The sequence below is a fragment of the Nomascus leucogenys genome, chromosome 8, assembly GCF_006542625.1.
Source record: "Nomascus leucogenys isolate Asia chromosome 8, Asia_NLE_v1, whole genome shotgun sequence".
Classification (NCBI taxonomy): domain Eukaryota; kingdom Metazoa; phylum Chordata; class Mammalia; order Primates; family Hylobatidae; genus Nomascus; species Nomascus leucogenys.
Window position 1 is genome coordinate 30,797,848 of NC_044388.1, and position 14,890 is coordinate 30,812,737.

Consider the following 14,890-nt stretch of genomic DNA (forward strand, 5'->3'; position numbering starts at 1 on the left):
TATAATGTCCCCAGCATGGTGCTTGGCATATAAAATGTCTTTTTTTGTTTTCTTTTGAGACAGGGTTTCACCCTGTTGCCGAGGCTGGTCTCGAACTCCTAGGCTCAAGCAATCGTCTGCCTTGGCCTCCTAAAGTGCTGGGATTACAGACGTGAGCCACTGCACCTGGCCTATAAAAGATCTTAACCAGGCCAGGTGCAGTGGCTCATGCCTGTAATCCCAGCACTTTGGGAGGCCGAGGCGGGCAGATCACGAGGTCAGGAGATCGAGACCATCCTGGCTAACACGGTGAAACCCCATCTCTACTAAAAATACAAAAAATTAGCCGGGCGTGGTGGTGGGTGCCTGTAGTCCCAGGTATTCGGGAGGCTGAGGCAGGAGAATGGCGTGAACCCGGGAGGTGGAGCTTTCAGTGAGCCAAGATCACGCCACTGCACTCCAGCCTGGGTGACAGAGCAAGACTCCGTCTCAAAAAAAAAAAAAAAAAAAAAATCTTAACCGAAAGTAACTCTTATTTTGTAGCCAAAACCCCTGACAAATATCACTATTTTTTCTATTACTTAGGCCTGTACATTCGTATCATCTACTTACAGTGATCATTTTGTCTCCTTTTGATAGATGCATTAATCCCATTTAGTTCTCTTAATCCTATTCTTGTAGTGGCTAAAACTTCCCAGACAATGCCCCAAAATGACGATAAAGTTGGATATTCTTGTTTTTCTCTGAATAGGAATGACATATTATACCACCAAATATGGTGTTGGCTATTTGAGATAGATATTATTTATCATGGTTCAATAAGGGTTCAATAAGTGTTATCAGGACTTCTTGGAGTTTTAGATAAATCACAGTCACATGAATTTTCTCTTTTGGCCAGATTTTTTATTTATATATATAATATATATAGGATTATATATAAAAATATAAAAATATCTATTATATATAATTTTTATATATAATTTATATATAATATATATTATTTATATATTATATATTTTATTTATATATTATATATATAATTTTTATATATTATATATATTTTTTATTTTTTATTTATTTATTTTTTTTGAGACGAAGTCTTGCTCTGTCACCCAGGCCGGAGTGCAATGGCATGATCTCGGCTCACTGCAACCTCTGCCTCCCAGGTTCAAGCGATTCTCCTGTCTCAGCCTCCCTGGTAGCTGGAATTACAGGCACGCACCACCATGCCTGGCTAATTTTTGTATTTTTAGTAGAGATGAGGTTTCACCATATTGGCCAGGCTGGTCACGAACTCCTGACCTCAAGTGATCCACCCATCTTGGCCTCCCAAAGCACTGGGATTACAGACATGAGCTACCACGCCTGGCCTATATTTTATATTTTCTAATATTTCAAAATTAAACATTAATTCATGGAAGTAATGCATCATTTTCTTGGTAAATATCTAAATTCAGATATAACCATTAATACCAGATTCAACCATTAATACCAGATTAACATTTCCTTAACACAACTGGCACAAGGATTAAATCAAGTTACTAAGAACAGTGCCTGGCACTTGGTGAGCACGCAGGTATCAGTTATTGTTATTGTTGTCAGGAATTTTTGTGTCCATATTAATAACTAGGATTGTGTGCATGGCTCTGTCCAACTAATGATTTTTATTTCATACCAGCTTTGAAAACTATATTGAGAAGTTTTCTTTATTTTATCCTATGCTCTATAGATCTTACATAGCATGGAGAGTAGCTCTTGCTAAGCACTTGAAAGAACCCTAGTAACACTGCTCACACTAAGGTCACCAATAGCATTTTAGCCAAATCAACAGGAACTTTTCCGTTCTTATCTTAACCCCAAGTTAACATTTGAGACCGCTCATATTCTCCACTTTTAGAAACCCTCCCACCCACTGGCTTCCTGAACTCACACTGCCCGGCTTCTTTCCTACCTCTTTGGCCATGTCAGACTACTTTGCGGACTGTTCTTTCTCTGCCTGTCTTATAAATGATGCTCCTCAAGATGGTTGCCAGGCAGTCTTCAGCTTTGCTGCACGTTCCCCTGGGCAACTTCATCAATTCCCCATGATTTCCACATGCAGCTACATGCTAACCGTCATAAATCTTGATCTCTAGACTAGATACCTGGCCTGAGATTCAGCTTTAAATATCCAACTGTTGGCTAGAAAATTCCACTCAGATGGTCCATAGATTCCCCCTACCCAAGATACCCAAGCTCATGAGATTCTCTGTGAATTACACCATCATCCAAATGATTGACTGCCAATCAGAAACCTCGAATTCATTGTTTCTCAATATCATTGTATTTTTTTCTAGAAAAAATTATCCATTTCATCAAGAAATCCATTGTTAATGTTTTAGCATAGAATCTATATTGTATTAGTTTAAAATTTCTAACCAATCTAGACTTCCCCTCCCCCTCCGCCCACTGAAATGTACACAAATATATGTAGATGTTTAAATTATTTAGCCTATCCGGATTTTATTTCGTTGTGTAACATTAAATACTTACCTTTGCCACAACTTACTGTATTTCAATTTTGTTGTAATTTTCTGATTAGTCCTATTTATAATTTTGACTTCCTTTAGTTCCAGGAAGAGTATCTTAAAATTTCTAGGTAATTGAGTACTAAACTGTTAATTGCTTATTGTAGCCAACTGCCCTGGATTTAAAAAGGTGTCCTGCACAGTATCTGCCTTTTGGAATTTATTGCGTTTTTGTGAATTAACATATATTAGTTTTGTCTGCATTTCATGGGCAATGCTTTAATGTCTTATTTCATCTATCTTTTTGATCACTTTAACACGTCCATTTTTGCTTCTATAAATTTGTCTTCCCACATTCTCATTTCTAATAGTTTTAAAGATATATACTTTTCTAGTGATTTGAGAGATATACACACTTGTTGTTGTTGTTGTTGAGACAGGGACACAAAGTCTGGGTCTGCCACCCAGGCTGGAGTGTAGTACACAATCACGGCTCACTGCAACCTCCACCTCCTGGGCTCAAGCAACCCTCCTGCCCCAGCCTCCTGACTAACTAGGGCTACAGACATGCACCACATGCCTAATTTTTGTATTTTTGGTAGAGATGTGTTTTCACCATCTTGTCCAGGCTGATCTTGAACTCCTGAGCTCAAGCAATCCGCCCGCCTTAGCCTCCCAAATTGCTGGGACTATAGGCATGAGCCACAGCTCCTGGTCTGTACATACTATTTTAATTTACAAAAGTGTCTTTAGACTTCTCTGAAAATATTTTATTTTTCCTAATTATCTGAGGTGTTGAGTCGCTCCATATATAAGGAATTTTGCTTGCCTTCAATCTTCCCACCTCTTTCTCTCCAGTTACACATTTTTGTTGGCAGTTTATCATTTCAAGCTGATTTACTTAGATTTTCTATGTTCTATATTTTTAGAAACTAATTTTCGTGTTTCCACTAAGCCTCATCACCATATTAACAATAATTTTTTAGACACTCTATATTTAACTGCTTTCTCGGCCAACCACCAATCCTGCGATAGCACAACTTTTCCCATCTTGCGTTCTTCATTGATTCAATTCTCCTGCAGTCAGGTGCTATCAATAAGAATAAGAGTTAAGTTCTGTCTGGGCCATTGAAATAAGAAAGTATCTTTTTGTCGTTCTCACACATAAACGGCAACTGCTCTGAATATAGAATAATTAAGTACACTCTCCCATTCAAGATCAACTTTCTGCTTGTGCCACTGGTTCTCACTCCTCAAGGTGGAGACAGGGGAGCCTCAGGGTGGTTGTTGGGGTCTCCACCATCACTTCCTTGCCCTGCTGCTCTTTCCTAAGGGGGAATGAGGAGGCCAGCTGGAGTTCGCATGTCCACCAGTACGACCCTGTGTGCACATGCCTGCACAATGGTGCAAAATTTCTGGAATATTAATGACTTTAGCCTAGCTTCAAGCATTATTACCAGATTTCCTTTATTTTTATGTTTTCCTGAAAGTATCCTCTACTATATTTTGGGGGTGGGGGCCAATTAAACACTCGCACTCACAAGGCCATCTTACCTAGAAACACATGTAAGAATAGCTGTAAGTTTAAGTAGAATTATTCTGTAAACTTTTTTCTTCCACTTAGCATTATAATGTCAGCAATTTGGGAAGACTTTTTCTTAAATAATGTGATTTTTAGTGGTGGTAATATGCAATAGTGAAAATCATTATTACCACCATTAGGATGTACTGAAGCCTTACTATGTTAAGGGTACTCTGCTAAGCCTTTTAGGAACATTAGCTCGTTCGATTCTGATTGTAACCCTATGATGTGGGTTTTATCCCCATTTTCAATGCAGTCCCAAGTGGTAAAGGTGGGATCTGTATCCTGCTTCTCTAACTCCAAAGCCTGTGCTCTTAACCTTTCCTGCTGCAGAACCAGAGACGATGATCCTTCCATCCCTCTCTGGGCATCCTTCTCAGCTTCAAGAGCTACAGATGCAAAAGCATGAATGAAGTCCTGCCTGTGTTGCCTGACTTCGTCACTGAGACCAGAAGGAGACTCCATGCGGAATCAACTAGCAAACACAAACAGCTGCCCGGTGCTGCAGGGCAAACAGACTTGATGATGAAATTCTCAAAATTCATCATTGCCTAATTTTTTTTTTTTAGAAATATGCACCATTTTGTTAGCCAAAGTGCAGATTTTCTTAGGGAAAACAAGAAAATTATTGATATGGGTACACTCACAACGTGCTAAATACAAACTAAACAGATAACCCATAAGGCAGAAAATCTAACCCCTCCCTGTCTCCATTTCTGCCTTTGTCCCTTTCCATCTGCATGGCTGTCCCCTGCCCTGGCAAGTGCTCTGCCTCTCCCAAGAGCACTGTGGGGGTCCAGCCAGGGACCCCCACACCACCCTCCTTATCCCTTAGTCCTTCCTGCTGCTGGCAGAGGAATTTTCTGGAGCTGGGCTCTAATCAGTGCACAGAGGTGGGATGGAGATGAGTTTTTTTTAAATATAATTTATCACACATTTGCACCCATTGTTCTCCCAACCAGATTGCAAACCATTAGGATACAGGGTCAATGTCTAGTTTCTCTTGCCTGCCCTCCCCTCCCCAGCTCCCAAATTAGACATGGCAGAGTATCTTGACTACACTGGGCTGGCAATTCATGTTTTACACTGAATAAGTAGATAAGGCACAATTGTCTATTTTTATGTTGTTTTTTGGCAGGTCCCTGCCAGACTTCATAGGCATAAACTGTGGGATACATCTCATGTACATCCAAGTGACAGAGAGGACAGTAAAACACAGTTATCTACACAGACAGGGAAAATCACACTCACACATACACACACACAGAATTTCATTTCATCAAGTGCACATTGGAAGTAGAAAGCATGAAGTTGAAAGTACTCCAGCTCTGTTTAGCCAACGCTAAACCATAAGAGGGATCTCAGCCTTTAACACATGGCCGGGTTTGACAACTCTTTGGTTCCAGACTGACTTCCCAACTGACCAGTTGCTTTTGCGTCTTTTAGATTCAGCTTCACCTTGAATCCCAACTTCCTCCTTCCTCCTCCCTACTTCCCTGGGCGTTCTCCGGCTTTTCAGCCCTGGTGTGAGCCAAGCAAAGCTCAATTAGCTAATGAGGTGCCCAAGACCAGCACCAAGACTGTCTCCAAGGGCCAACCAGGCCATTAACTGCCATCGTCAGTGTAAATTTACAGCCTCACCTACCACATGGAGTGCGGGGATGCTGTGAAGTTCTGCCAACCTTTTGGCTGACAGGGATACAGAGAAGTGCTGGCAAGGCAAAAACAGAGCAAATTAAAAATATGCTTCAATCTATAGGCTCTATTTATCTATGTCTTTCTTTAGTAATATAACATTAAGGTAAAAGGTCATAGCCCCACTGAAATATAATTTATATTTACCTTTTATTAAATAATTATGGCATGGCATGAAGTTAAATATTACAGAAGCTAATCAAGAGGGAATTCAAGAGAGAAACTCAGACATGAGAATTTCGTCTTTGCTATACATAGAATGTCTTAATCCTCCACTGGGAGTCATTCGGGTTTGCTTAAGGAGTTTAATAATACACATTTCAACTGCCACAGAATCTAAATCCCATTTGGATCAGCCTTGAAAAACTTTCATCAATACCTTGAGATTTCATAATATTTCTCTTGAGAGCCTGGATCTCACGTGCCATTTCTCATTTTGATTGCGGGTATAATATATGAGATTACTTACATATATCTTGGACCCAATAAATAAATATAAACTATAAGCAATGTGTGAATGGTTTCTTTTTTAAGTAAATAGTATTTAACTAAAAATATCTACTGGGAACCACTCTTTAAAAAAAAAAAGCTGGCTGGTGCTCAATATTAATTTTCCCAAAGGATTAGTGCGATATAAAATTCTATATGGTTTTAATTTTCTTTCCTTAAGAGGAGGCCCAGGGAGCAGATAATGCTTACCCCATCTTATACTTCTACTTCTGTTTCACAAAAATGAAGGGGACACTGGCTAACATGGAAAGGGGGCCTTTCGTTAGAACCCTGTTCAGCCCTTAACAATTACAGCCTTGACACTGCAGGCTGGAGTTCATTTATACTCTTGACCAGCAGGGGCACTGATCGCAAAGATGGCAACATCAAGGCCTGGTTGCTTTTCTTTGAAAAAGTGTGAGAGAATAAGATGATGATGGGTGAGGGAAGATCTGAGTTCTCAACTGGCTGCCACTCTGGGGATGTTGGCGGATCACACCACTGGCCTCGGTTGCAGCTTTACTCACCAGTGAGTCTTCCCTTGGATCCTAGGATTACCATGGAATCTGTAGATGGTCATCAGGAGGCCAATAAAAGTAGAAATTCTAAGCCTAGCCATGTGTTTGTGCATCTGTGCATTATCTGCAGAAAGGGAGCTTCACTTCCTCAGATGTTCACAGAGCCCATGGTCTCCTAAGGGTGACAGCCCACAGAACTAGAGGATCACTACAGCCCTAACTCTAAATTCCAACTTTTTTCAAGAATAAGGAAAACCACTGAAAGGTTTTCTTTGCATTGTAAGAAACAAAGCAAAAATAAATAAATAAATAAAAATCTTAAATCTATATAATGTGCCATATAAACACAAGACCAGAAGACAGACACTGACTGGCAATGGAAGAGAAAACATGCTTTAACAATACCTGCCACGTGGCTTTGGCCAAGGAGAATTACTCTCTGTTGACAGCGTAGGAAGGCATGAAACACAATCTGGCTTTGGGAGGAATTCAGATAACACAGACGAGCTCCTGCCCTCATGCCACTTTAGGACATCTCCGTCCTCTTTCCTTACATAGTACCTTCTTCCCACATGTTCATTCCCACAAAGTCTGTCTTCCATGTGCTAGGATTTGGGTTCCCTTCTCTCTCCCTCGTCCTTCCCCTTCCAATTTCCTTGTCTATTTGTCTCCCTTCTGCCCTATTCCTCATGTGTCCAACATGCAAAGGCTACGTTAAATTCGCACTTAAATGCTAAGTTTTTCATTGCATATGATGGTGTGATGGGATAAAGCTGGTCCTAGCTTGGGAGCTGCCTTAGTTCCCAACACTAACAAATGACGTCACCTTCATCAGGTCACTTGGCCAGGTGAGGCTTTGGTTTATTTCTCTGTGAAGACAAAGGATTGGGGTAAATGGCTTCTAAGACCCCTTTCAAGCTCTTACATTTTACGATTCTAAGGCTATCACTGATTTGGAGCAGTGGCTGTCTTCTCTGAGGAGAAGAGGGTGGAGCTGAAGTCAAGGGCTGTTGAATTAAGTTGTCTTTCACCTTGGCTACACTGAATTCTCTCCCCACATCCATTTGTTTCAATGTAGCAAAAGTTCAGTGTCACCAATTTAAAAACAAAAAGGAACAAAGATAATATAGGAACACATTATTAAGAGGCGGTACCTGCCTTTGTGGACACAGGAACAAGAATACGAGGAGAGAACCAACAGTGCACAAGTGAAAGATTAGACTGAAGCCTCTGATATTTAATTTTAAATGAAATATTAATTTAATATTTAATTACACTTTGGTTTCCAGAAAAACTGCAGCAGCAAGACAGATTGTTTGAAGAAGGGAATAATATACATGGTTAAGGAGACAACTGTAAAAATTAAAGATAAATTTCAAGGGTAAATCTAAATGCCACAATGGAGCAGTTATAAATACGCTCTTGCTCTCTGTAATGTGTATTTAGAATATTATAGCCGAGCATGCCAATCCATTAAGGGGCTGGGATGTCTCTCGTGAAACAACAGCTCCCTATTCTGGGGCTAACAACGGAGACATCATTTCTCAGACTCAGCTGAATGATGTATCTGAATTTCACAAGAGGTGGGAGTGGAGACAACTTCAGTAAAAGTGCAGGCTACCAGGGGGGCTATTGACTCAACCTGTCTCCAGTTTGAACAGGGAATAGTTGTACTCGGGCCAGTTTCTGATGTCTGAATTGGGTATTTTTAACTAAAAATCAGATTCATTTCTTCAATGGGATTTTTTTTTTTTCCAGGATAACGCTATACGGGGAAAAAAAAATGTGAAGTGGATGAGCTATTAACATTTGAAATCCAGTTTGCACATCTGTGCAGCACAGCTTTATGAAGGCAGGCCCCACAATTCGCACACAGCCTTGGGGAGGAGGCTGTTCGGGGTATGATTTGGGGGTGTGTGGAAAAACCTCGGCCTCTAATTTTTCCTCCCAGCTGCTGCCTGTTCTTGCCTTAATCCTGTCGATGAATACTTTCTCCCAAATAATGAACAGAAAAAAAAAAGTGTTTCTGCTAAAGTAGAAGCTAAGAAGTATTCTGGGAGAGCAGGTTAGTTAGCATGAATTCTCTGGTTTCTTGGTGCATCTCAATTAGCAGGTTGTCATGTAGACCTCTAAGTTCTCTTGCTCACCCTGTCAAGCACCTGCTCTGCATGTACCTGGGCCAGCTGGGGCACGGTCAATCTCTTCTGCTCCTTTAGTCCACCTTTTATTTTTTATTTATTTTTTTCTTACAAGAACTTCTGGGCTCTTTTAAAAAATTATTTATTTATTTATTTATTTATTTAAGAAACAAGGTTTCCCTCTGCTGCCCAGGCTAGAGTACAGTGGTGCAATCATAGCTAACTGCAGCCTTGATCTCCTGGGCTCAAGCGTTTCTCCCACCTTGGGCTCCCAAGAGCTGGGACTATAGGCCCACACCCCACCAGCCTGGCTAATTTTTTTTTTTTTTTTTTTTTAGAGACGGGATCTTGCCTGGGTTGGTCTCAAACTCCTGGCCTCAAGTGATCCTCTGGCCTCAGCCTCCCAAAGTACTGGAATTTCAGGGGGGAACCATGGTGCCTGGCTTCCACCTTTTAATACCTGCTTCCTTGTGACCCCCTGTCCCTCACCTGCAAAGGCCATGTTCTTGGGCTCCCTCGGCCTTCTCTGTCTCCTGCAAAAACCTGATTTCTAATCTAGATCGAGATATTCAGGGCATGATGTCTTTCAAGAAGAATCCACATTTTCCGAAAGACAAAGAAGCCCTGAACTGGTCCAACAGCAATGAGGGAGGACGCTCACTAGAGCTGCATGTATCCTCCCACCAGATGCTTATAACAGTGAATTGTGCTTGTGCTTTTATATTTATATACATAAATACCTTTGCATATGTATATAATTTTATCTTTCTAATGGAGTAAGTATATCCCCATTTTTAGGTTAGAAAAATGGCACAAAGAATAGCTGTTTTTCCTGAAGGTTGGAATGCAAATCCCTGCCTCTTCACTCTGTCATTGGTTCTCTTCTGCACAACAGCCTGCCCCAGCACCAAGTTCTCTCAAGCTTAATAAAAATGTGGAGTTCATGTTTCTTTGCCTCCTGCAACTTCAGTTATTTGTAGAGAGGATTTCTATGACTTCTAAAGAATTCAAGGCACTTCACAGGCTCTGAGTCTAGCACATCATACTGACTGGAGCCTCCCCTTCATAACTCCTGCTTTTTGAGTCTTCTAGAAAGTTCCACCTAAGAGCAAGCATTACTGTTGTGTTCACAGTGAAAGGACCCAGTCTCATAAGAACCTTCCCATGGGTAGAGCGCTTTATAAGCCAAAAAGTCTCTGCAAGAGCCTCATAAGCAGAACTTAGGCCTCACAAACTCATTTCTTTGTTTAAAATACACATTCCCTAAATTAGTTCAACCACCGTGGAAGACGTGATTGATTCCTCTTCCAGTGTGGTGATTCCTCAAGGATCTAGAACCAGAACTGCCTTTTGACTTAGTATTCCCATGACTAGGTATATACCCAAAGGAATATAAATCATTCTATTATAAAGATACATGCACATGTATGTTTGTTGAAGCACTATTCACAAAAGCAAAGACTTGGAACCAACCCAAATACCCATCAATGATAGACTGGATAATGAAAATGTGGTATATATACACTGTGGAATACTATGCAGCTATAAAAAGGAATGAGAGCAATTGATTTGCAGGGACATAGATGAAGCTGGAAGCCATTATCCTCAGCAAACTAACACAGGAACAGAAAACTAAACACTGCATGTTCTTACTCGTAAGTGGGAGCTGAAACAGTGAGAACACATGGACACAGAGAGGGGAACACCACGCACTGTCGGCATGTTGGGGGGCAGGGAGAGGAAGAGCATCAGGACAAAAGCTAATGCACGCAGGGCTTAATAGCTAGGTGATGGGTCAATCTGTGCAGCAAACCACCATGGCACACGTATACCTATGTAACAAATCTGCACATCCTGCACGTGTATCCCAGAACTTAAAGTAAAACTTAAAATATAAAAATAAAAAATAAAGTACAGATTCTCAGACCCTCTCAGGAGAGTAGCAAGAAATATTCCCGTATTGCAATCTGAAAACCAGGGCCCAGGTAAGGCATCTTCGGAGACCCCCTTCATGCTCACCCACCATGGCCTATTTCCTGTGCACCTCTCCAGAGTAACAGCCCAAGAGCCAAGGCATCATCTGCCAAGTAAAACAAGACAAGACCAAACAGATGGCCTTGGTATCATGTTTTGTAATACACTGTACAGTATTGGGAAGTAGTATAGGTTAGGTGTTAAGAGCAGAACTTTGGAATAAGACATTTAGGATTCATCATAGCTTGGTGACCTTAGGCAAGTGACTTAATTTCTCTAAGTAGCAGGATCTCAGCTATGAAATTGAGATACTCATAGAACTGTCATCACAGACAAAGGTGGTAATACTCAGAGCCTGTAGGACAGAGCCTTGCCTTACGTGCTTAATAGATGACAGAAGTGGTTATTGAACTACTGTCATTTTTGCTTGTTATTCTGTCTTATGATAGAACTTATAAAAGACTTCTTAACCAGCTGTCTAATGTGTAGCCCAGGTTCTGCAAAGAACCATAGGAACAATAGTGAAAAGCTGTGCTCATTTACCCCCATGTCCTCACACACTGTGTTTTGCCCTGGATTCTGTGGTTGGTGCAGATTTTACAATTAGAGACAATGACAATTCCACAACCAAATACCATGCTCTGATATCCTCTCCCTGCATACTCACTGCCACCTGAAGTCAAGACAGCCAAGAAGTCCCTGCACAACCAGTCACTGTGGTTCTGTTGGGTGTCCCTACTAGGATTATTTTTCTGCATTGCCAGTTCTCTCTGGAAAAGTCTGTGTGGAAGACAGATGATCTCTTCTCCTCTCCTCTCCACCAAGGCTGGCATACCTCCTCCAGGTCTCAAACCAGTAAGAGGCAACTGGACTTTCCTTAATAAGCCCTGTTCTCACGTGGTTCTCTCAATTGCGCAGCAGCAAGTTGCACGTTAGTAAACCACGGTTGGCGGAAAATTGAACTGCAAAGTCACATGTGCAAAGAAAATGTGTTATTTTTCAGAGCCCTGATGTTGTTTGTGCTGTGGTTGGCAGCGGCAACCATGGGGGTCTGGCTAATTAACCAGGTATACCTAATAATGGGCTTAGCTCTGTCACGGTGGTACATCCTTGGATACAGAAAATGTCAATAGTTGGACTATGGACCACAGACTGTGTGCAGTGGGACAGGGATGGAAGGAGGAAAGGTTCTCTGGAGTCTCCCGCAGGACTCTCCCTCTACAAAGTTCTACATAAGAGTAAACTACTATTGTGTTCCTGGTGAACGGACCCAGTCTCATAAGAACCCTCCCATGGGTGGAGTGCTTTATAGGCCAGAAAGCCTCCCTAACAGCCTCAGGAGCAGAACTCAGGTTTCTCAAACTTGTTTCTTTGTTTAAAATACAGATTCCCAGACCCTGTCAGAAGAGTATGATTTGGTATCATCTGTAATGGTGCCAAGCATAATTCTTATGATCAGCCAAATTAGGGAAATACCTTTGGGTAGCAGCATAATTGGCACCAGAGCTTTACAGATGATGGAAATGAGGCTCAGAGAGGTCAGTGACCAGATGAAAGTAGACACAAGCAGTGGACCACACGGCCAGCCCCTGAAGGCAGTGCTTCCGGCTGGTCCAGTGCATCTCCTCTCAGACCCTGTCCTGTTCACAGCACTCACGCTGCACCTTTTAAAACCTTCTAGGTTTCAAGTTTTCCCTTTTCCTCCAGAACCAGAATGACTTTTTGTCCACCTTGCCATTGGAGGTGAGCGGTTTGTCTAGGCCTGTAGCAGCCTAGGAGCACTGTCATGCAGTGAAGCACCCCAGGCGTCCAGAGTGCGTGGGTCAGTGCTTCAGGGTGTCTGGAAAGACGGGAGGGCTTTGTCCTTCTCCTCCTAGGGAAGAGGCCATGGCTTTCCAGGTGACCAGAGTGAGGACTCAGCTCTGAGGTGGAACAGCCCATCAGCAGGTGCCTGTGGAAGCCACTGATAGTGGATGAAGACGAAATTGGCTTTTCATGTCAGTAGCTGCCAATTCAATGGGAAAGACAGGAGGCCACAAACCCATTTCCTGTGGGGTCTAGAACTCTCCATAGATGACATCAGCTTCCTGTCTCCACCAACCCAAGTGGTACGTACTTCGCTCAGTAACCTTGGGGTGGAAGTTTTTCTAGAAAGCGGCGAGACTCCTGAGCCATCCTTGATAGCATTTGCAATTTTGGTTTCTTCTTTATTTGTGAATGAACAAACTCCTGAGTCCCTCCCTCCTCACTCTGACTGCCCCCGAAGGCCCTTCCTTCTCAAAGGCAGTTTCTGGAAGAAGCACCACCAACTATCAGGCTGGAAATACTTTGTACCTGAAAAATCAAGTTTACTAATGTGCACTGTTTCAGTATTTAAACATGTGACACTATATTGTGCCATACTTTATTTTTTTAATTTTAAATTTTAAATTATTTAATTTTATTAGAAAATAGATACAAGTAAGCAACATGAAAAAAATTTAAATAACAACACTGAGAAACCACCATTGTTAATACCTTGGCATGCAGAATTCTGTACCCTACTAGGGTTGTTTGTAAAACTACTCATTTTTCATATATCTAAACATTGGGTCATATCATGCAGACTATTTTAAAGCTCCTTTAAAACCCATATCACAGATGCCTTTCATGTAAATAAATATCCGTCCATGGCATTATTTTTAGTGTCTCTAAAATAGTATAGATGTTCCATTATTTGTTTAATGAATCCCCTAATGTACAATGAGGATATTTTCAATTTTTCACTGTAATAAAATCCCATGAACAGCCTTCCAACAAACTCAGTTATTTCCTAGGCAGACGTTTCTAGAAGTAGAATTGCTGGGTCAAAGAGCACATACATCTTCAGGTGTTCTCTTATCAAATTTACATTCCTGCAGTAGTATCTTAGATAGTTATGACACCTACCCATCTCCTTATAGCTCCATCACCCACGTCCAGGGGTGTCTTTGAAATACTAGAGATACCAGAAGCTCTACATGCAGAAAGTGTCCTGGAACAAGACCCACTCTCCAACTGACTTCAGGGACAGCCCACACTCCTGGTTTCCCCCTACCCTGACCACTCCTTCTCAGACTCCTTCCCAGGTTCCTTCTGTCAACTTTAATCCTGCATGCTGGTGTTCCCAAGGTGCCATATTTGGACTTCTCTGCTCTTTCATGGCGATCTCATCTGGTCCTATGGCTTTAAATCCTATCTAGAGCATCCTGCAGTAGTATCCTGCAGTAGTATCTTAGAAAGTCCCCATTGTCTTTGAATCTTGCCAACCTGAGTATTTTCATTTGTTTAAAAGAAAATCTTTGCCAACTTGATAGGGAAAAAAAGGTGATCTTGTTGTCTTAATTTGCATTTATTTATTAGTGTGGTTGGGATTTTTTATTATAATAGGTTTCTTTGTTTACTGGTCTTCCTTCCTGAATTTAACTCTTGATGTTCATTGCTAGCTTTCCATTTGGGTATTTGTCTTTTCCTCGTTAATTTCTAAGATGCCTAACATTCTCCTCTTTTTCCACAATGTATAACAGAGCAGTTAACAAACAGTAGGCACAAAATAAATTTTTGCTAAACAAAGGAGTAAGTCTTTTTATACTTAAGATAATAGGCCACATAGAGGAAATATGTTCTCAGTTTGTCCTTTTCTCTTTAATGCCTGGCATATTGACACACAAACATTTTCCTTTTACATAATCACATCTTTTGCTTGATGGTGCGTGTCTTTAGCCTCAATGTTCACAAGTCTCAAAATGATAATTATTCTTTAAATCTGTAATCTTCTGAAATGTCTACATTTTAAATAAAAATATTTAATTTGAATACATTTTAGTTTATATGCTATGAAATTTAAAATCTAACTTTTTCTTTTAATGCCTAGCTAGATGGCCCAACACATTTGTTAAGCATTCCATCTTTTCTACGTTGACCTGACCTGGCTTGCCTCACCTACTAATACCTAAGTATTTATACCCTTAATGTGTGCAAAGTGTTTAT

At 41.0% G+C, this 14,890-nt stretch overlaps 1 protein-coding gene across 5 annotated transcripts in view; it reads right to left on the bottom strand.

Moving 5' to 3' along the window:
- The window catches only part of EBF2 (EBF transcription factor 2), a 204,081-nt gene that overhangs the window by 23,878 nt on the left and 165,313 nt on the right, over nucleotides 1-14,890 (bottom strand). The window lies entirely within an intron of this gene.